At 51.1% G+C, this 24,120-nt stretch overlaps 1 long non-coding RNA gene across 1 annotated transcript in view; it reads right to left on the reverse strand.

The window, feature by feature from the left end:
* The window catches only part of LOC143425290 (uncharacterized), a 154,713-nt gene that overhangs the window by 46,151 nt on the left and 84,442 nt on the right, over positions 1-24,120 (reverse strand). Inside the window, exon 3 of the long non-coding RNA XR_013102018.1 lies at positions 7,521-7,564. This is a non-coding gene — a long non-coding RNA (uncharacterized LOC143425290). The remainder of the gene's footprint in view (positions 1-7,520; positions 7,565-24,120) is intronic.

Here is a 24,120-nt window from a genome sequence, read left to right on the forward strand (position 1 = left end):
CCGGTTTTCGAGCCGCTTGCACTTCGCGCTCGTCCTCCGAAGGACTCGCGTAGCCACCGACCACCGCCACCTTCTCTCCCCTTTTACGTGTTTCCTTCCCTCTGGCTTTCCACCTTGCGCGACCAGCCGCGCGGACCGCGTACCACTCGCGCGTTTCTTCGATCTCGACGCTGACGCCGCCCGTTCGTTCCTTCTTTCTGCATTCTTCGCGGCACCGGCACCGCTTTTCTCCTTTCTCTCGCCCGGTGTGTGCTGTCTCTGTTCCGCGTCGTGGCTCGTGGCCACGAGTCGCGCACCGTGAACGTCACTCGTCGTACGTAGACCGAGCCGAGCTGTCATCCTCTCTCGCCTTCGACCAGAAACCGACTCGTTTCTCTCGCTACGACGCGCCGCACCACCACGTACCCGTCTATTTATTCCCGCGAGTACACGGCACGGGGCGACTCGTTCCACCAGGATTTTCGGACGTCCTCCTCCGTCGACTAAACGGAAACCACCACGAAACCGTCGAATCGCCACGGACCGGACGGTGTTCGTCGATCGAAGAGAGGTTAGTACCAAAGTTTTTGTGCCTCGTTCTTATGCTTCATTTTAAGTTAACGATTGCATTGCGTAGGTTCGTGGACGATACCGTGGATACGAATGTCAAGCGACACGTGAAACGACAGTGGATTTCGAGGGACATTTCATCGAGTGCCTGAGAGGCAGGCAACCGGATTGACGCGGCGGCAGGGCGGGCGATCAGGTGCCTTGGGTTACGCGAACCCTGCATCGTATCGTCGTCACTTCGTCGTACAGTATTCTACAATTTCCACCATCTTCTCTCGCGTACAATATTCGCCAAACTAAATTACTGTACCCTTCGAAAGGCACTCGATACTATACCGTTTCTTCTTTTCAGGTTTCGATCACGTTCGCGGAGTTAACCAACAATAGACGAGCAGACCGCTCACCAAGTTCCAATCGTCGAGATAATCATCGTCTTACCTTCGTCTCCAATGAATTCCTCGATACGTCACGATCGTCCTTTGAAAATCTCTTACCTGCATTCGCCATTAAACACGTTCGAGGTCATTCTACGTCTACGACGCGAAGTCCATCTTCTCTGGTCACCGCAATTGGATCACGTTTTTTATCTTGGACAGATTGGTTGGCATCGAGATATTATATCCTTGAAGAACGACAACGGGGCCACGTTTCGACGAGGAATGTGAAACCCCCTGTACGTATACTGAATGTATCCTGAGTGTATTCCTGTCCGGTATACCTTCAGTATACGTAACAGGAGGCTACACCGATCTACGTTGGACGCCATCGACTGCTGATATCCGCCGTTAATCGTAAATCCAGTTTAAGAGGATTATGATGCGATATCTTGAACTTTATTACCTGTAGAACCGTGCGTCACTCGTATATCATCGTTCCGCTCTTCCGTAAATCGAGAACGGCTTCGCCTCGTTCTTGTTTCGCGTACTTTACAATTGTACCCGACGATTATACTGGTAACGATTGAGCAACCTCGAGCTTATTGTACTTTTGGCCGGAACTTTGTAGAAATCGCGGTCAATTACGTTTGCAACGAAGATTACCGAAGCCGTAAGCTTGGGATGGATTGTAATGGCTGTTTTTGTAAAAGACCATGAGAGTTGTGCAACTGAATGAAATATTTAAGATACGAGAACGTGCAAGAGAAGCGATAACTTAGAGAAATGGAAACTGTTGGTAGGATTATGCATTCGAAGCTTGTAGACCGACATAAATGGAATCAATAAATGACTGTGCGCACTCGATACCACGTTCAACTAGCTGTCACGACGATTATTAACGACCGACTCCGTGAATTACTCGCGATCGTTTCGATCTCCAATCGCGCGTTCACTTCCTTGCGAAACAGGATTCAACGAGAGCAGAATTCGAGAGAAAAAAAGCAGCCTGGCGTGTTTTTACGAGATGCTCGCTTCATTTCTTACGCGACTTCTTCGTTAATTGTTCGGTTCCATTCTAACGCGACGATTAAAATCGTTTCGAAGCGAGATAGCTTCGTATTTATTCAGTCAAGCGGATTATATATAGAGTGATTCTAATGTGATGCTTTCAAATAATCGAGAACCAAAATTTTCACGTATTCTTGCAACACGACGGAATGTCACGATTACTTTTTTGGAAGACAAATAAAATGTAAACAACTGTCGAAACACTCTGCTGGTATTTTATATTCCACCGTCTAGTAGGTCGCATGCCTTATTATCAACTCGATAGCATCTCTTTTACTTACTCTAGAGATCGTATATTCACGACAATAACCGATTAACTTGGAATCACCCTATACAATTAATAGATATCCAATTGCAACCCTTGTACGAGACTTTGCTGTGCCTCTCGACCTTCTTTTCACGCCACATGTAACTTAACGAGAATAAACGCCAATAACGAAGATAATTGATCGTGCCTTTGTACCATCGATAATTCGTCGAGCAACATAACCGTCGCCTATCGTATCGAGCCTTTGGACTCGCTTTAAAAAACAGGAGAACCAAATAAACATCAGTTCGAGCGAGGTATTCGAGTTCGCCGACAGATTCGCGGGAAGTCGTGCGCCAAACGCGAAATAAAATCGTTTACGAGCCGTGCCGAAGTTCGCCAATAAACCCCTGGCTGGGACAAACAAGGTGTAAGTCATCTCGTTTCGAGAATCGGTCGCTGCGCCCCAAAACCCCCCCTATCGATAGGGCGATTCTTTCTTTTCGGTCTCGAAGGCGCAACTTTCTCTTTTAAAGGCACTCGTAAAAAGGGTTGCCGCGGCAGGCAATCGGGAAAGGGTTGGTGAAAGCAGCCCCCGCAATAAAAACGCTAAAAATTCGAAAGTCGAGAAAAGGGTTGCCCGGATAATGGCAGGGATGGAGTTTCACTTTCTGTTCAGAAACACGCGTCGAGAAGCGGCCGCCCTCAGTTCGCGTTGCTACGCGATCGAGCGTGTATATAACTGCCGTCAATCTCTAGTAGCGACTTGTACTTTTTTTCTTTGCGTTCCGTTTTTTGCGACTCGTCGGTGGGAAGACGTTAACCGGGAAGTTAATGGGTTTACTGCGCCTTCTTAAGAGGATTCGGCGAGCAACTTGGCGGCCAGTGGAATACCTGGATTCGTTTACCTGCCGTCAGGTTTGTATCCTTGTTGACTGTAATAATCACCTCGCGAAATTGCTGGCAAATTAGCTGTACCCCTAATAGGATGTACCTTTGACTTTTCGAGGCTTTTAAAAATGTAGAAAACAGGCTCATGGACTGTTCGATAACAAAAAAAGAGCCTTCGTCGCGTCAGGTAGTTGTCTCCAAGTAAAATTGCCGATTTCCTACGGTACCATAACAATAATTTCATTCGAATAGACTTTTACCAGTGACTTTGCGACATAGTTGGGGATTTCAAATAATTGTCAAATAACTTTCGAATTCTATTCCGTCGTTCGCGTGCAGATATTAGAAACGCAACGGTGACAGTTTCGCGTCGATGCGAGCGCACGCGTTCAAACGTAAAGCTAGCACGTCGATGGGTGACATAATTCCACTAGAACCGAACGAGCATGTAACGCGATTTCCCTCGAGGTAATTCAGACGTGCCGAATTTAAGCGGTGGCAGCGAGACCGCGAGGGCTATCCTGGCGACAAACCCGCGAGGACGAGAGGCGGTTGCGCTCGCGATCGCGATCGCGTATGCAGACCTTGCGTCACGGACACGGCGCATCTAGATCATTGAACTCACTAGAGCCGTCTGCCCAGGGACACGGCCTCGAATAATGCATTCTCGAAAGCCTCGCCTATATCTTATCCTCGCCTCCGTCGCGTTTCCGCCCGCGTCCACGCCGTTTTCGAAAAACGATCAGCAGACTGCGGCGGGGGCGGCGGGAGGACTGGTCGTTGAAGGGATGCTCGAAATTCCCGGATGGAAGTTTGAAAAATTGACTCGCGCGCTCGATGAACCACCGATAAGAAGCGGCGGAAAACAGTGATAAAAGGAGAGGCAGAGGGGCGAGAGGAGACGGGGTCTTCCGAAACGTACCAGTCGAATGGCTGCTCGGATGCGCAACTCGGGGGTTGGCAGACGAAAAAAACTTGGAAAAAGCTGCGTCTCGGCACGGAGGGAATGTGGATGCAAGGAAGGAAGGAAGGAAGGAAGGAAGGAAGGAAGGAAAAAACCGCATATCCTGCAGGGAAAGGGTGAAGTTTCAAAAGGGAGCTGAAAAGCGACTTGGCAAAGTTCAACGTAGCCCGCGTCGGTGTTCCTCGTCGCTCGAGGAACGCCAGACGGAGACGGGCGGATAGGAATTTCGAACGAGACCGACGCGACGAGGTTCCCGGTGAACGAGAGAGAAAGAGCCACGGGGTGAGAGAAAGAGAGACGCGATCAGCGAAGAAGGAAGAGAGACAGCGCGAGGGACCCGTTGAAACGAGGAGGAGAGAAGGAAACACAGGGGAGATCTCTCTCTTCCCGGCCAATGAGTCGTCGTCTCTTTTGGTGGCCCAACCCTCGGGCCAATATGGCCGCCACGTGCGAAAGGGAGCTTAAGTAAGGGTTAGGTTAGGTTGATCCTTCTGGACCCGGCAAACGGGAAAGAGAGCTAGTCCAGAAGCCGGGGGCGGGGTGGGGTGGGCGTCGCGTCGTTGTTAGCCATGATGGGATGCTGCGCGGGATAGAGGAGCCGCGACCCCGTTGTCCTCTTCTCCTCTTGGCTACGGTTTTCCTATCGAACCGCGTCCACGTCCACGGTGCCGTGCCACGAATAATGGAACCGTGGCTCCCAGGTTCGCGGCCGTTTACATGCGAGCCGCGCATCGCGGCTAATTGCTCTCCCTCGACGCGAAGCTTCGTTACGAAACGGGGAAGCGAGAACGATCTCCGGAGGGTACGTCCGCGGCTGCATACGACCCACGTCTGACTAGACGTCATCGCGATCCGCTCGAATTTTCGGCCTTATCAGGCTTGTTTTCTCCGTGCTCTCTCATCTTGACCTAATGGGATCGTCCACTGTGTTTCGTAACCGCGTATGATCGCACGCGGTGGAAATTAGCGTTGGCGGCTGAAAATCCTCTACATCTCACGCGACTCGTCGTTCGGAGTGGAAACAAATTCTCGGAACAGATTCGCGCGATGGCGTTGAAAAGCGCTTCGTATACCATCAGCTGTCTCGTTAATGAGGCGTTCGATTGGCAGATCCCGTTTAATTAACGTCGAGCGTTCGTAGAGCAGTTTATCCGAGGCGAATTTTCAGAGTATCGCGAGGTTTTATTAAACCGCGATTACTACGACACGATTAACAGCGTTTCCAGGGGAAGTTAGGTGCTTCTTATTGCTTATTTACTTCGGTCTTGAAACGACCGGTAACATTATATCATTCCGGTGCGTTAATCTGAGAATTAACGGCCACTGGCTGGTCTCGTTAACATTCACCTGTCCCCATCCCTTCGTCCTTCAACTCTGGAATAATTTCGCGCTTACGCGTCGGAATGGTGAAAAACTGTTTAATCAGCTTACCCACGATTCGTATTATTTCCACCCGGCTCGTTCCCCGTCGCGGTTTAATGTTTCAATTCCATCTAAACACGAACGCGCGTAAACGTTCGCGCTTAAAGGATTCCTCGAGGACCCCGCCGAGTACTTGAAACGGGGAAACCTCCGCGGAATGTTGCAACCGCTGCAAACTATCGACTAATCCAAATACAACATCGTCAAAGACATCGAATCCCCGTAACACCGTAAATCTTCCTCAACACTGTTTACCCGCGAGAGCTACCGTGCGCGGATGCGTAAGCGATACTCTGAAATAGATTACGGCACCCGTTCGAGTGCTCCGATTTAGTACTCGGCAAATATTTAGGGCAAACAGTTTTAACGGTGGAAAATCGTCTACCACGTCCTCGACGCGGGGACCGTAAGGAAAACAGATCCGCGCGGGAACCTTCTCTAGCGATTCCCGCAAATATTTCTCTTCCGACGGATACGCGTTTCATTCTTTCGTGTTTTCGGTAGAACAGCGTTCCTCGAATCGGCTTGCAATTTACGCAAATGCTGAAAGTCCGAGAGGAAAGTGTGGACGATTCGCTCGTCCGTTTTCATCGCTTCGAACAACAATCGATTCGCCTACTTCTAAACGCGCGTCGCAAACATCGGCCAAGGGAACGCGGCTAACCTAACGAAAACGTTGGTTAATCCTCGCCCACGTAACATCTCGCGAACGGTTGCCAGAATTTGCGCGAGCGTCGAGCGCTCCCCCGAACCATCGCCGCGCAGAAAAACGGCTCCTCCCTTGATTCCAAATAATCGTTATCCCGCGGTACTCGCAGATCCGTACTCGCGCGGTATTTGGCCAAGCGGAAAATATCGCGCGGCAGGCAGCGAGCAAACAAGCAGAGAGAGGCGAAAGAGTGGCCAGGCAGAAAAGAAAGGGGCAGGGTCGAGGGATACAGAGGGCGGGGGATAAGAAGAGCGTTCGCTCGTTTCCGAATACGAACGGCCATTCGCGATATCGGTTATTATAAATTACCGAGAAAATCGTGACTACCCGCCGTAAAGGGTAAAGTAAAGTAACGAATTAACGGCGCAGGGAGTGTCGCGAAGTGTAAAGTGCCGCGTTCCCGATGCGTGTTGCCGAACTCTCCGCCGACGTCGAAGGCCGGGATGCCCGACGTAAACATGAATTTATAATGACGTTGTACTCCGCGGAATACCTATTACGAACTGCCATTTAAGGAAGTTGTATATTACGTGTTTCACGGTCCTTCGTATGCCGAACGACAGCCGGGGTATTTTAAGAATTAAGATACTGGCTACAAAGAAGCTCGTTCCCGCCGGATCCGAGCGATCCGCGCCACGTTTCCACGCATTTTTCCCCGCTCACGGCCTGTTTTTAAATATGTCGAGCAACGGCGTTAGCTCGCACCGCGAGTTACGCGGCTCGCAGCCACCAAACGCAGATTAATGGACTTTTGTTCGTGCGCCGTAACGCGCGACACTTTCGCCAGGTTTTAAACTCCGACTTTTGCGAGGTAACCGACCGACCGCTCTGACGACGCCTTCGAAAATGTTGATCCCCGCGAGAAATATTGCGCACGTCGCGGCTGCAGTCGTTCTTGTTTCCGAAATAAGGACGATCATTGATAAAAATCAGAAGTATTCCCGCTACGCGAGTACGCGCGTGTGTATTTCGTTCGTTTAACGAGATCGTCGTTAACAATAGCCTGACTAATGCCACAAGTCAACTCGATAATTACTATGATCGCAAAATTGACTTGATTTATCGTTCAGAACTTCTTTCTGAATGCGCAGAGAAAGTTCGTGGGTTCGATCGCGAAGCGCTCTACTTATGCGAGCGAAAGGGGTGGGTTTTCTGCAGCCTTCTATCGAGAACAATGAAACTCATCGCATCCTCGCTTTTGTTACGCGACTGCAAACGTGTCTATCGATTTCTACGTCTATCACGTGTAGATGTTAGTATCGAATCGTGGATAATTCTCGAATGAGTACTCACCTCCTCGTGGACGAAGTCCGGCGGCCCAGCCGCGCACCAGTAATCTGCAACAAACAGGATCGCTTGCATGTAGTGGCAATTTTCGAACATAGTAACTGTTACGAGTTCTTCTAAATTTAAGAGCAAATGGCCAGCCGGCTATTATTCCGCGGGAAAGTTTAATTTTAGAATAACGACGGTTCGCTGAGCGTGCGTCTTGTTCAAGGCGGCTTCTCCAATGAATCACGCGGAACAACAAATTCCGTTGTTACCCTGCCTCGTAAAAATCCGGCGATCTTTGGAAACGTTTCAAGATTTCCGTTTCGTGTGTCCACGGTGTTCACGACAAAAAGGGTGAAACGTTTCCACGAGATTTGGGGGGGACCAGGGAGAGGGCGGGCGAGATAGAACGCAGCACGAGAGAAGTGAAAGTACGCGCTGGTGGATGCGCGACTCGGTTAAAAAGGGTTAGGAGAAAGTTTCTTATTTACTGCGCTGTAAAAATGCCATAGGAAAGGGTTCCCTTTTTCCCCGGGCGAGAACCCTTTCTTCTATCGGCCCTCGCCTCGCGGTCGACGTACCGCTTAGGGCTTTTCTTGGTCGGCGCGTCGAAGAAATGTCAATTTTTTACTTTCCCTTCGCGGGTAGTTGCCGTCTGCTCTGGTTCATTTCAGTTCGTCGTGAATCTCCGGTGAAACGCGAACGGCAGGCGTTTTTGTTGCCGAGACTAGATTTCCGCGGAGTGTGTGTCATAAACGTGTACCAATTGTGAATAGTTCGAGCTCGCATTAATGACAGCGAAGTGTGTGTGTAACAAGATGCGTGACAAATTGGATGCAATCTTGCAAAAAGGAACGTTCGAGTGTTGCAACCTTTGTCAATGGTAATTAATATCATTTTATTGTTCACTCGATTCTGATACGAAGCTTTAGCGTGCTTCCAACGCGATCCGACGGAGCTCCATCTTGATCTCGAGAACTCTCTTCCTCGCACAGCTTCCTTGCAGCATCCAAGAATTCCTCCTTGAGCAATATATTGACACGAAATTTAACCACCTTCCCCTAAAATTCCATCCGTGGATACAAGAAGAGATACGAAAACGAGAACCATCGACAAACGAAACGAGAGTAGCGTCGCGCGGCAATTAGCGACTCGTATAATTGAGGAATAAATCGGCGATGATCGTTACTCGATCGGACGGGTGCGCGCCATAGCCAGGCAGGGGTAGCGAGCAGGAAGCCCGGTGTCCTCGAGACGAAATTTATACGGCCGCGTTATATGGCGTCGTTAAAATAAATTAAAGGCGTTTTATCGTTACCCACCCTGGGTATAATTTATTTAAGCCGTTTCCTATTATATCGCGCGCCACGGAGGCATACTGACCGCGTATCCTCGCGCGATCCGCTCGCTCGTTCGCGCTCGAGGTGACGGCCAATCGACTCCTGACGGTTAAATAATATCGCGACGGGCTCCTTAATTGCGCGAAAACGAGGCTGTAACTTCGCCGGTAATTAGCTGGCAGACTCGTTACACGATCGAGAAGGGGTGCAGCTCGTTTAATCGTGACCCTAACCGGTGGCGGCTGCTCGACCGGATCCTCTTCGAAGGATTTCCTCTACTTCCGTATCGATCTGCGTACAACGTAACTTTATAGCGAGCTTACTAGCGAGGAACGGCGGTGTTTAAACGACGATTTAGAGACGATGGATCGCGACCGGAACGGAGCCGTGGAAAGGAATTTCGGGGTACCAGGAACGAAACAGATGGACGACTATTTATTCGACGGCGTCTTCTTAAACGAGACAGTTTACGATTTGATCGTGTACCGTGAATCCCTCGTACACGACGCTATATGCACGGTGGTCGATTTCATAAGCGATCCCAGCAGAGTATAAGTTTCTCGCGTTTCAACACGCCTTTTTATAAATCTCCTTGCGCCATCGGGTATTCGACAGACCCAGGCAGGTCGCTTGTAAAGTTCGAGCGTGGAATTACAAGGTACGGATGGCTCGCGATCGAAGGAATTTCTCTCACGAATTCCCGCGAACGACATTAGAAACACGTTGCCCGCGAGGATGTTTCCCTTCCTCGCACCGAGAATCGGGAATCGTTCGCGATTTCAGCGAACGACTCGCTTAAATCGTCCAGTAGACAGCCCTGCCGGGGGATTGTGTGTCAATGAGAAACAATTGGTTGAAGGCTGGACGCTCGTTTAACGGCAATTCGTCGTCATTGAAAACGTCAGTTTCGCATCCATCGCCGTCGACGCAGCCGTCGCTCCTCGCGTTGAAGATTCCCGCCGCCTCTCATGTATTATTTATACGTCCGTGGCTAGCAACCGACGAACCGTTCCCCGCGATTTTCGTCCTCGCTGTGTAGTAGCCGCGTTTTTCTTTCGTCGCACGTTCCTCGCGTTTCGAGTTCCATCGCTGGGGAGCCAGCTGCCATTTTCGGACCGCGCCACGGTCTGCCTTGCTCGCGATCATCTTCGAGCTGGCGTCGGAGGATGAGGCCTTGGAATTTTCGAGGATTATCGAACGATCGAATTCACCTCCTCACTGGAATTGATTGGTGTTTCGTCACAAAGCGGCTGATCGTTAACGTTTCGCCATTGAAACTCGTAAACTCGCGTCTCTATGATTTGGAGACCTTACCAAGGGATTTAATTTAATTCAGACTTTCGATATTCTAACACTCGCTCGATAGAAATGTCTGAGAAGAATTCGAAACTTGCGTACTAGTTTCAAAAATGGGACACGTGACTGGCAGCTGTACGTTTAGCGGGACACGTGTCCTAACATTCCATTTTTTCGTTCAATTACCACGTTCGAGGCTAGGCACCGTGCATTACGCAACTTTATCGCAAGCTTAAATATTACAGAATAATAGTCACGAGCGAGTTATATCGGTACGCGGGGAACTAGAAACAATTCGCTGCGTTTCTTAACGATCGGTGCCGGCAACGCGAGTTAAAGGTCGCGATACGATAGAGCCGTCTAAAGGTTTCAGAATCGCGAGCCGCTATCTGTGCACGGAATTAATTAACTCTCCTATCGAGGCGGATAAATCATTCCCGTTTATAGGCAGCTTACCCCGCGACTCGTTTAACGGTACGGCTAATGAACTCGGACCGGCCGTTTATTGAACGAACCTCGTGCCCGCGTTATCTTCTTTCCTTTCGCGGAATAAAATGTCCTTGCACGAGCTACTCGAGCAGCGGCCAGTAGTTCACCAATAAAACCGGATAATTAACGCAGTTGTAAACAACGCGTTGGCCAGTGACGTCGTCGTAATTCCGCCGCGCGTTAGCCGAGCTTACGCCATTCCGTTTCGGTGTTGTCGCCCCTCGCGCGGGGTGACCACGGTTCACCGACCACCTTTCCGTCCCCGGTACCGCGATAATTGTTATAAATTACAGCCAACTCCCGTTTTATCGAGGAAAAAAGTCGACGTCGAACTCGCCTCGACGACCGTTCTCTCCTTTACCTTTGCCCTTCGACCGGTTTTGCCTTTCGACCCCGCGTGAATTTCGAAAGTTCCTCGATTCCCCGTTAATTGCAGCGAGGGAACAGGTACGAGTGTCTTATCTTATGGTCCTCTTGGAGCGTGAAGGTGGCGTGCGCGATACTTTTCATTGGATTTACGGGCCATCGAAGGTGTTCGATTCGTCGCGAGAGTCCACGGACACGATCGAGACGGCGCTGCTCGAGGAATCGGGGTTAACGCGTCGCTCACCCCCGCTATCGAGTGTCTCGAGCCACGGTTTTACGGGAGCCATCGAGAGCCACGTTTTTCACGCGTTACCAACGCGGTATACTTTTTCGTTCGTTGAGCAAGTCCCCCGGAAGGACGTGTCGCGGTGAATGTAACGCTCGTCCACGGAACGAGGCTGAACGAGTCACTTCTAGACCTAGATAACCTCGAATGGAGCTCCCCCGCGGATTTATCGCCGCGTCTCGGCCATTGTTTACGTCTAAGACGTGCCGCGTAAATTCCCGTTTTAAAGTGTCCTGGAAACCTTCCGTATCTACCGTTTCCGCCCTCGTATCTCCGTTCTTTAGGATAATGCGCGCTCACTTTCCCTCTACGCGAGGCTCCGATACGGTGGTGAACGCCGCCCCTCTGCCTCCCAGAGGATTTGCTCTCGCTATTCGAGGGATGCTACAACCGTACAGCGGTAGAATTTCTTTGCGTTCAGATTACGTTCAACCACGTTCGTTTGATAAGAAGTTTATTGCGCACTGCAAACATTGTTTCTCAAAGCGCCCAAGGAAATTTTAACCAAAGAATCGGTGTCGAGGTATAAACCGACGTTACAGAAAGCATTGAGTCGTGTAGAAGATTTTAATTAAATTTCGCGCGTGTATCTCTACTTTCCGTTAAGAATAAGCGTCGAAATCGTTCCTCGAAGAACCATCAACCGAAAACTCGAGCAGCATCGGCAGCTCGTGGGTCGTCGAGAGCATAGCTGAAGCACACACGCCACGAGCCGCAGCTCGATCAATATCCCGGTTTACACGGCTTCATCTTCTCTACATATCGCGGGCTAACAAGAAACTCGACGTAAAATGGCGTTCCACGAGAGGCAAGAAAATCGGCGTGGTGCAGCGCGAGGAACAGCAGGGTTGCAAAAGCTCGGGAGCGCGTAAATCGAGAATCGACACGCATTACGTTAGCGCGTTGATCGACTAAATTCCTTGGAGGGGTGGGGGCGGAGGGAGGACGAGATTTCTCACGGTGGGCGAATTTCGACTTCGTGATCGGCTCATTTATACGCGCTTTCGGCGAACTGTCGCAAGCTGCGAGTCGCCCGATTGGTGGAATCGCACGGCTGGCTCCTCTGCGTCGCGAGAGGGAAAAAAGTACGCTAAGAATTTGATCGGACGTCGCGAAATCGCGTCCGATAGTTATCGAAGCTGTCTCGATTTGCATAGTGGAGATCGTGCGCGGAGTTTCGATCGGCGAGCGCGCAATGATTGCGATGGGGGACGCGTTCGTTCATAGAACGATATCGATCTCTCCGATCTAGAGTGGTGGCGGTGGAAAGAAGACGTTGGACGTGTACGAACCGTGTACTCTCGTGGCACGAGTGCGTTCGTATCTAGTAGTGCAGCTCGTGGATCGAGCGAAAATGTTAATCTCGACCGCTTCGGCTAGAACCATGCGTGGCGAGCCATGTGGCTGGAAGGTTGGAAAATTGGAAGCTCGAAGAAGTGGATGATAAAACGAAGAGGTTAGTGTGACTGAAGGCATTGAATTCGCAGAAGGAAACGCGCAGACCTCCGCTATAACGCGTCGTAATGCTCGCGAGCGTCACGAGGAGTCCATAAACATTCGCATTTTATAGGATAATGGCCGATAAGGGGGTATCACTCGCGCCGTCCGCGTAACGACTGTAAATAATCTACTATTCGCGGGGATCGCCGGGGGACGTCGTAAGGAATCTAAACAAAATTGCGCGAGTAAGAACGACATTCTCGCAGGGGCCGATACCAGAGAGGACAAGGAGAATGCCACTCGATAGAAACGAGTTTCGCCAACTTCTCCGTGGAAACTTGGAGCGTTCCAACGATTTCAGACGTCGACCGGGTACGTAGTTACTCCTTCGCGGAGTTCCGATCAGAATTCAAACAAGATCCCGATCCACGGAAAACTTTGATTAATTTCTCGCCCGGGGAAACGTTAAATATCGCGGTAACTGCCGAGCGGCGAAATTTATATTCCGAACGAACCGAGTCGTTGCCGAACTTTCCAGCGAATTTTTCGCAAAAACTTTGATTAACTTCCTCCGAGCTTATATTCCCGAGCTCGACTTCCGGAAATTAAGAGTTTCGACGGGAGAAGGATTTTTCAAAAAATCGTCCACCCCCTCCCTTTCCCAATGAAACTTTCCTCGTCCCGAGAGACATCGCAGATAAGAGAAACGTCGCGCTGGACTTATGACGCGCAATGACTACGGATCGTTCGAGAATCGATCTCATTCCGCTTGTCCGTTTTCAGGCGGAAGCAGAGCGTTTGGATGGAGGAAAAAAGTGGACGGATGCCTGGACGCAGCTGGAGGCCAAAGTCAAGGCTGGAATCGGCCATGTTTGGCCAGAAAAACAGAGGGAGAGAGAGAAAGAGAGAGGTACCGATCGAGGGATGGTAGGGCTCCCGTATATCCTCGCATCGCGATTCAACGAGTCTCGATGGTAGAGGAGGGGGGGAGAAGTTCGAGCAGGGTTGATGGGGGCTAGAACGATGGCTAGGTTGGGGTGGGGTGCTCGAAGCCACCCCTGGTGCCTGGAATAATCCTGGCGTATAAATTGGATTGTCGGTGGAACGTGGAAACTGAACGCGAGTGCAGCCGTGTAGTATAGCCTGGATGGAGGCTCTCGTTGCAAATGGTGGAGAGAAGGAAAACGGCGGTGAACTCGGTACGATCGCACACAGAGTATCCGGCACCTTTGCGCGCACACAGCTCCGCGGGAACCCGTTCGCGAACGCGCACACGTACGTTCGAACACCGGGACGAGGGGGGCGGCCATTCGAAACCGCGCCTCCGCCCTCCGCCGTGATTTCGGCCGCGGTATAACGTCGCGCCGATTGCGGGGGTGGAAACTGCCAGGCGGATTATGCTCGTCCGTGGCTGAACTCGCGTGCAACGCCGCGAAATTATGCGCGCGTTATCGCGGCAGCCTCTCTCGCTCACCTCTATCGAGTTAATTTCACCGCGACTCGTTTCAACTCGTCCCTGTGCACCGAGTTTCCGCGGGGGTGCTCGCCTCACCTTTCCTCCGCGATGGCGTCGACTTCCGTGGCATCTCGAGGAATACCAACGTAATCATGTATATATATATACGCGTGAGAAGATTCTGGAGGAAATGTGAATTCGATTCGAGTGACACCGTTCAAGAGATTACACGTGGACTATGATTGTGAACGTTTGGGGGTGGGTTCGATGACGCTCTTGGTGAACCGGACGGAAACGATTTCCTGGAAACTCGAAGAATAGCTGGAGCCACGCGTGTCCGTGATGCTACGAGTGGACACATTTATGGAAGGGCGGATATGGAAGGGATTAATGAATCCGAAGATGATCACCGGGACTGCGATACAACGTGCAATTTGGAAGGTTCCGGGGTTGTGACCGCTACATCTCGTTACAGCGAGGCAAACGAGCGATACGTGACGATCGTCGAGGAAGCGGCCCGATAAATAGTCCGAGCTGGTTGTTTACAAGGTAACGTTTATGCTTCTTTGCGTGGATATTAGACCGGAGTCGCTTGGGGCTAATGTGACTCGCGGCCCGTCGCGAATGTTTGCCCGTTTCCTGTCTGACAAAAGGGCGGGACGCGAGATAATGAACGCTTCTTTCTTATTCGATATCTTTGTATTTCTCCCGGGAGAGGTACGCTCGTTGTCTCGATTGGAAAGAGTATCCATTAGATGTTGATTAAAAAAGAGTATTCTATTGGACGAGTAGTTTCCCATAGGATAATATTGGGCAATATCGTTGTCTCTCGTTACCTATCCCTTTCGAGATCGTATTCATTTGGTCTGCGGAAACCTTTATCAATTATTAGACGATGTAACGAAGGGTTCGTACCCTTCGCATCGAACCGAGGAACGGTGTTTCGTATTTTGTTCTACCGTGTAAGCTCCAGCGAGGAGATCTAAGAGGCCGCTGGTAGATCCGTCTTTCTCTCCTTTTCTCCAGTTCCGTCACGATCCGCGCGAACGTAAAACATCTGGTCACGCCGTCCGGCCGCGTAACAGCCTAAAATAGCCCCGTGAATCTAATAAGCCTCGTGACGGGGTCGCGCGAACGCCTCCGCACGAATCTCCGCGGGCACTTTGATTACACCCCAGGAAATTCCGGCGCGGCCGGCCTATTCGGCCATAAATTCGCCGAAAGGCCAATTCCGGGCGAAGAAAAACGGCTCTTTGTTTCCTCCTTCGATCGAATTAAGCGTCGACGCCGGTGCCTCGGCTTGTTCCCGCTGTACCCGGTCGATTGGTGGCAGAGCGGCGCGTCAGAAAGGGCCACACCTTCGAGCGCAAGGGTTCCTCTCTCTCCAGTCCACGAAGACGAGCTCCTCCTTTATCATCCCGTCTCTCTTTCGCCGTCTTCAATATGCCAGCTCTGCAAGCTACCACGCTCGTTGTTTATTCACGAGTAAAATGTGTTCCTCCCCTTCTCGACGTCCACCCTCTAGTTGCCCTCCCAGTGTCGCCGGAGGGACTCCTTTTTCCGCCTTTTCTCTCCTTATTCCAGCGTCAATACCGTCCGGTCTCGAAGTCTGCGGAGACGAATATATCTCCGTCGAACCCTCTCGACTTTTATAAAATATAAGCAATTTCATACTGCTCGCTATGCGAGCCAGCTAGCTTGGCCCTGGCCAGCGCCCTTTTTACGACGAGCCACCTTCGGATTTTGTCAAGCCTTCCTAAGGTATCGAAGGGCCCTCGCCCCGTTCATCGTCATCGGTTGAGCCTCGTTGCGGGTATCGTTGCGAAGTGTGATGGCCGTAGTCGCTGGAACAAGTAGCCCCTTCATGCGACGGAGTTTATTAACCCGGAGACGGTCCGACATGATGGTAGCGGGATCCTCGTTGCGGCACGTTAGTTATTATCCGCCCAGTACCGTTTAATTATTCGAAACGTCATTGCGCTGGTAATATCGTAAAAATGTCCGAGGCTCGCATAATTTTCATTGCACCCCGTGCCAGACACGACGGCTGTCCTTGGGTACCTGTGGATACGCGACCGTTCAGGTTCCGTTCCAGTCGGCTCTAGCGCGCAAGGCGTTTATTTTTCTACGACGGCCAGTTGAAGTTCTCTCGTTGATTCTTCGGAGAATTTTAATGTCAGCGATAGAAGTTCCACGTGCGAGACAGTTTAATGGAATCCATTAACGTCCGAGAGAACGTCTCGATACCATTCATTAACCGGAAGGTGGATACAACGTTGCGTCTTTGAGTACGCGCACTTGACTTTGCCATGAATGCAGGTACCTGCAACTCGATCGTGGTCATCTCTTTGTTCCGAACAAACGCCCCGCGTGTTCTTCGGTTCTGGTTATGCAAATGCTCGGCAAGGCGGCACCGGGTGAACCCACGCTCGAGCAATTCATTCGTGCTGCAATCACGGCCCAACAAAGTGGAAAATACGCCGGCGTTAATAAAGTTCTTTTGAGAAGCACGCCATCGGGGTTAACCGTGCAATATCTTATCTCGCGAATGGAGGCAACTTTGCTCGGGAGGTTAACCAGAGAGTCGGTCGCGAGTGTCGTTCGACGATACTTCGTTAACCGCGGGATTCGGTGTCACGTCGCGAAAAAAATCTAGGCGAGCAATTGAAGACCCACGCGCACGTGCACGCTGCTGCGGATGAAACCGCGACCGAGCCGCCGCCCTAAATGCTCCGTTCGTAGTCTCTCGCTCTCCTTGATGAACCTCGTCAAGTCTTCCGAAGACTTTCCTCGTTCTTTCGCCATTTTTATGCAGATGGCGGGCGGGCGCAGTTAATTCTCCCGCCGGAAACACCGTGAACAGCCTCGTTCATTCTAATTTGCCCCCGTACGTTCCTGATTGGAGTCCTCGGGACACCCGCTGCCGCGCGCTGCACCTGCATCCACGCCCACGAGCGCGAGATCGTTGTCCGTGGTCCGCTGAAAAATACGTTCGATCCTCTGCGTCTCCGCGTTCGCCATTCGTTCGCAATTTCGAGCTCGTCGAGCTCGAAAAGGGAGCTGGTTCTCGGTTCGATTGTCATTCGAGGAATCCTGCGTTCCACGAGGAATAACGAAGCACGATGGCTGGAATGCGCCGGAGGAACGCGACATTGTGCTCGCGGGCGTAACCATTTACTTTACGAGTCCAGGTGGAATTCGAAATTTTGTATTCTTGGTAATTTTGCCGGAGGAGTATAGGTTTCGCTCGTGCGCGGCACAAAGCCGTGCGCGCATGTAAAACTAGAGATCGTTCCGCGGCGAATACTGTGGCATATGGATAAGATACTCCATATTGCATGAGCCACTGATGGTATCCAAAACGATTGCGCCGCTAGATATATCTCACGGTTGAATATTCAAGTCGAAATGGGCTGCAGGCGACCTTAATATTCTTCCACTGCAGCCAGCTTAAATAACGCGATATTACCGCGTCCTCCCCCTCTCGGCCCGCCATTCGATAACTGTGCAATCTCTTATGGATGCAGAAAAGTTCCATCGTTACCAAGGGTACGCAGGATCGCTGCGAAAGGTCTCAATTTCACCGGTACATATCTAGACTGGAGGTGAAACGTTTAAATTGCTACGGTGTTCCAGGGAAACTTGGAACGGTCCCACCCTCCAGCGACCCGCTTAATTTTCCTCTCCGTGTTCCAAAGAGTTGGCTCCCTCCTCGTTTCCAGACCCGCCGTTCCGTCGCACCTGCACTCGTGCACGAGAAAAAAATCGACGACAAGCGGGCGCACGGACAGAGGGTACGATTCGTCGGTGGCAGCGCGAGGGATGAGGGCAAGCATCGCGCTGGCAACGTACGAACCTCGATTCCGTTCGAGGGTGTACGTGTGGGAGTCGAGTAGATTATCTTCTCCAGACAGCAAAATGGTAAAGTTCTCGGCCGGGCGGTATGCGTCGGAGCGTAAAGGCGAGGCTGGAGAAAGCTGGCTATCTTTGGTAGGAAAAGAAAGAGGGTGAGGCGGGGTGAAATTCGTATGGGAGGCTGAGGGAAAGAGGAAGAGAAAGCTTCTTAGGCCTTTCCTCGGAAACACTGCAGACGCAGCTGTGTGGAAACTGCAATGACACGCCCCCTCGCCCCACAGTCCCTTCCCGGTGCCTTCATTTTCTTCGTCTTCCACCCTCGAGACGTCTACGGTCAGGGGGTAGGTTTCTCTCGGAGCTCGGCGCGCTTTGGCTACCGAGCCAGGGTCGATTCGAACCCTCGCCGGAAGTTTCATACGATGGTGGGAGGCGAACACGTACATTCCTACATATACGTGGAGACTAGCTGGCACTGCATTGCCATTTTTAGCCAAGGTGTCTCATCCACCAGTTCACCCTCTATCGGAACGATTTCAAATTTCTCGACTACGATACCGTCTCCATGGAAATTTCTAAGCAAATTTTATCCTCCTCTTCAGTTTCGCGTTTGCAACGCTACATAGTTATACAGAGCGGTTAAACGAAACGGAAGACAACGTATACGTAGTCTTATACGAGTCCAGCGGACGCTCGTGTGCGGGATGCTCTCGACCCGGCTAGCCCTCTCGAAAGTCTGCGAGCAGCACGATCTCGCCCACGAACACACGGCACCCTCGTCCGTGACGGTGCATCTCCGTGGTGACGGCGAGAGAGGATGGCGGTGGTCGCTCGAACCTGCCTCCGCCCCTCTGGCCCAGCTTCTCCCCGCAGCATCACGCACAGATCGATACGCGCCCGCTGGCTTCACCTATTCCAGCGGACTCACCCCCGGCGCGAGCGTTCTCCCTCTGGCTCTGCTCCAACGCGCCCTGCCAGCCTCTCTCGACTCGGCCCCGCCGATTCGTGCAATCGCGCCTCTTCCGTCGATTGCGACCGCCGCTGCACAGACGATCGTTTCGAGAGGCCAGCTGCCGCGCGAACGAATTGCTACTCCCGTGGAGGGTTCTCGCGCGGAAACTTCACCCGAGCCGGTCCTTCCATGCTGCACGCTGCATCACGCCGTATCCCGTTCCACGTCCGTCTCTCCCCAGCCGTGTAGGGTGACTCGTATTTTTTCGCCGGCGAACGTGCGGGTTATTGGAAGTCGCCCACGGCTTCAATTGGATCGTCGAACGAAAAATTTGACTCGACGGCTGAAAGAAAGCTCGTCCACGAGATATTGGATTATTGTTTTAGAGCATCGTCCTCTTCGTGGACCGCGACACTGGGGCCACTATATTTCCCCTTCAAGTTTTCAGACACGAATCGCGAGCCGGACGACGGAGTAGCCTTCTTGATCATCGATGAATCACTTGAAACGATCACCCTCGGTGGGAATAGAATCTGAAGTAGCGACGTTTATATTATATTCCGCTTTTAAAAGTCTCCTGTTCCTCTCTCCGTCTCTGTCTCTTTAAGAGATCCAACGGACACTATGTCACGCGTTGACTTCTTAATAGCGCGACCGGCTGCTTCCGTGAACGACGGAGACCAAAACAAATCGTGCTCCTCCAAACGCTTCTCGTGCCTCGTCTCCATCTTCCGCCACTCGGTTCTGTACAATCTCTTGCAGCCAGCATTCCGTATCGTTCGTTACATTAATACGCGATTAGATGGAGATACAATGTTGCTCTGGTGGTTGATTAAGTGGTGCTCACGCGTTCGCGTCGGAACGAACAGTTTAATTAAAGAAAAGGAGATTTAATTAAAACACGTGTCACGCACACGGGTAGTTAGATCGCTTCGCGTTCCCCTGCGACTCTCCTGCAGGTAAAAACCGATCGAATCGGTGATCCGCGATTTCTTATCTAACCAGTGGCCAACAGAAACGGATGCTCCATTTACAAGTCGCCAGTGTTATCTGTCCAGCCGAAACAGACCGAGTATCTTCGTTAAGCGCGGTAGGTTTAGCTCAGATAAGCTCTCTTTCTTGTTTTTTTTTTCTTTACGACAGACCAGCCCGCCTCCGCGTCGATCAGCCAACGAATCGACCGGTTCCGTTCCTCCTGCTCGTAGTCTACCCTTAAATGGGTGCCATTCTTGGCGAACTGAGACGCGACTAGAACGCACGCCCTAAGGAAAAACTTCGCGGAGGATGGGTTAATTGGATTCGGAATACTTACGTTGCTTCTTGTTGCTTCTGTGCTATCAGTTTGCTACTTTGTGATAGGCTTCGATTTTCTACGGTTCTTATTTTGTGAATCGAATTCTGATTTAATAAGGAATGCCGCTCACATTTTGTCATTAATCATTTATTATGACTTTTTCTATACTTTTTACGCGAGAGACGTTTGTGCGTGATATCGTCCCGTTTCGAGGTAATATTCGAGTATTAGCGATCATCTTACGACACGTCGATCACTCGTTACGTTTTACTACGCCATCGTGATCCGCCGTGTCGGTCAGGCGGGTTCTTAAAATTCGTCACGCTGCGAAACCATTAAAAAGACATGAAGAAACTTTACAGACAGGAGGCCGTCTAGAGGTGGGAGGAAAGTTTCGTAATATTCGCCCCTCTTTTAAGAACAGCCTTCTTCCCGAGCGAGGCTAAACAGTCCGCACCGTTAGACGGAATGAAAATGATCGGCGAGATGTTCCTCGTAACGCTGAGGTGCACAAACGACGAACACGCGATCGATCGTTCGCTCGATTGTCCCGACATCGGAGCTAAAAGCATTCGTTGATAAATCACGCTTCTGGAAGCACTCGACGACGCCAATTCAACGACAGATTTACGTCCATAAATTATATACTTTTGCAACTGTCTTTCTTATCGCCGATATGCCTCCTCGCGACGCGTATGGATGTCGACTTGAAAACATTCCGAAAGATCCTCGATGCGCGTGCATTCCGTCGCTGGGGAACGCAGACGAACTTTTCAATTGTCTCGTCCATCGATCGACAACGTACGCGATCGCGTACGAAACCGTGGCAACGTGCTCGCGATCGTCGATCCAACGCCCATGAAACTAAACACGGCCATATGCAAATCCGTATCCCTTATTTCGCTCGTATTCTTAACGCGCGACACTATAACTTACTATTTTTATCGCGGCTAATTCAGCCCACGTCGCGTAGACGTATCGGCGCGATCGGCGTCGTTAAATCCCCCGCTGGGCACAATGACTGGCTGCCATCGTCCCGATCTCGATAACGAGCGGAATAAAACGGAAACTGTCATTTAAACGGGAACATTCTGAATCGTTGCGATGGCATTTAACTGTCGGATCTGCGATCGCCAGAAGAACGGATGTTTCTCAGGATCGTGCGTCTTTCTAGAGAGAAAGTATGGATGATGGAAACGAACGAATCCGTTGGGGCGGAGCACGCTGGGAACGCCATCGCGACGGACGGTGCTGTTCGCCAATTTCCATGAGAAGGAAAGGTGTCGACGAAATATTTCGCGGACTCCGACGGACGAGAGATAATGAAGATACCCGGGGAAGGACGCATGACTGAATTCGTTCACGCGATGGTCCCTCTGGTCCCTCCTACGTTTCCCTTTTTCATCGCTAATTGCTCGCCCGAGAATATGGGACTGATTACGCTCAGCCGTGGAAATTTATTTCGCACGCCAGAGGTAATTGCATCGCGCGAGCGCTCTGTCTTCGTTTCCCGCATCCCGTTTCAAAATGGCCGTTATTTAAATTGAAATCCCGTAGCAGCGCGAACCGCAGCTGTGATCGGAGTTAACGCCTCGCGTCGCGATAAATTAAGGGAGAGGAAGAGAGGGGCGGAGAGTCGGAGGACGAGGAGGAGAAAAATCGCGCGATCCGCGAGGCGTATCCGAAAGCGGCGGAAAAACGCGTACGCGTTAATTCACCGGGACAATTCATTAAGTTACGCGAGCGGCCTCGTAAACAGCCGTCTATTAGTCTTTTTTTACGACCACGATCCAACCGTGGCTCGTTGGTGAATACGTTAAGCTCGAGCCGTGTGCGATTATACTTTCAGATAGAGCGCCCGCTCGAGGCTTCGTATTTTTCACACGTACCAGCGTTGTTTTCTTATCACGGAGCCTGGAGTGGCTCGTAAGTCGTGCACGAAATCGCTTCGTGGAACGCGTCTCTCTCGCCCCCGATCCATCGGCCCCGTCGTTCCGGCAACCCCCTCGAACACGATCCGCACGGCGCATCCACCGTACCTGGATCCTGATGGGGCCTGACGATCGAGGCTGCCTCGGAATCGTCCCTTAAAGCGGGATCATTTCTTGATTCGCGTGTTCGTTAACTCGCGACGTAAACAGTATCGAGTGCCGCGCGGGTTACGTATGCGAAACGGGGGTTAAAAGCGGGGCGTGACGGTTCGAGGGAAGATTCGTATCTTCCATCGCTTCTTTACCTGAATTTTCCGCGCACCAGGTACGTCTAGCGCGGTAAAAACGGGGACACGGAATCGGCAACTTTGTTGCAGAGTATCGATCGATGGGTACGTCGATATATGGTCGAGGGCTGAAACGTGTCGCGCAAACGGGGAATAGAAGCAGAGAAAGAACCAGCAGAAATTGGTCCCCCCCCGGTCTGGAGTAAATAAAGCGAGTAAGTAAAAAAGAACTTTTATCTGCGAGAGTTGCAGGGTGCCTCGATAAACGGACGGAAGGTTCGAGCGATTCGAAAGCTGGTGTGTATAAAGAGGTACCATTAACCGGGTAATCGAGAGCGCTCGCAGTTGACCAGCGGTGGACAAGCGCGCGATCGGTGGGGAAAACCGGGGTAGAAACGAGAATCAATGGAAGGAGTCCGGTTTAATTCGTTGCCCGGATAAGAGTCGCGTTTCGACCGCATTCTCGGTTCGCAACTGCTCTAACGAGCGACGGATTTCGCGATCGGCTAATGGCCCGCTGCAACAAGTAAACACGTCGACTTCCAACCACCGCGACAACGATAATAATAGGAACCAACGCGAATAAATTCCGCGAGCGTCCTTTTTTCCACCGAACGATCCTTGGTAGAGTTTCGCGTTTAATTAACAGAGGACGAGAGCAAGTATTATTAGATATAAAGTTGATACTCGACGACGACGTTCGATCGAACTCGATGCTCGATCGGAACACGGTTGTGCAAGAAATTATCAAATTAAGTGGAATCGGAAATCTGTAATTTGTTGCAAGGTTCGATCGCATTTTTAATGCTGGCGCAATCGATGTACGTTTCAGGTAGAATCAGAGGAACTAGGGAGAGATACGTTACGAATGAATTCGATATAGCGTAGAAAGTACTATGTATTTTTCCTCCTCGCTTTTACCAAAGTTTACCTACACGTTTCCTAAGCATCCAGCAGTAATAAAAAGGAAAGCGCCTATGGATTTAGCCGTAGAAAATCCTTTCACTTTTTACCGATAACTCACGCTACAATGACACACCTAACGAATTAACATCGCGAACGGTGTAATTTACTTCCCGTTCACCGAAATTACTCCGTCTCTTCAATTTACTTAAGAACACACCATCTAGGAGGCTCCGACGATAAAATACTTTCCAAGCGAACTTCGTAGCCCAAAGCTAAACCGACTATCCAATTACTTGAAACTTGCCACGGCGAGGAACAAGTACGTGGTCTTCCATTTTCAGCGTGACCCAAAAATTCAGTATCCATGTACCACGGCAGCGTCTGAGCTCTGTTCATTTTTTCAGGTCGCAAAGGAGCGGAGGATGAAACGAAAAGAGAAGAAACCTGAGCGGCTGGCACACAATTTCCGATCGCGGCGACAGAAACGGCGGAGGACCGTTCTGTGCCCCGTGTACTCGTCGAACGTGGGCGGTATCGTCCGGGCCCGGGAGTAAATAAATGAATTAGTAAATAACGAATTTTATCCGGCCGGCATTGGGCAGGAATCCGATAAGCTGGCAGCGGTGCGCGTCGTGACACGGCCATTGGTAGTAGGGGATCGAGCGTATAAAAAGTACGCGTTATGCGTACCTGTCCGTCCAATGGGGTGGCTGCGTCGCGGACCGG

This window comes from Xylocopa sonorina, chromosome 7 (assembly GCF_050948175.1).
Source record: "Xylocopa sonorina isolate GNS202 chromosome 7, iyXylSono1_principal, whole genome shotgun sequence".
NCBI lineage: Eukaryota > Metazoa > Arthropoda > Insecta > Hymenoptera > Apidae > Xylocopa > Xylocopa sonorina.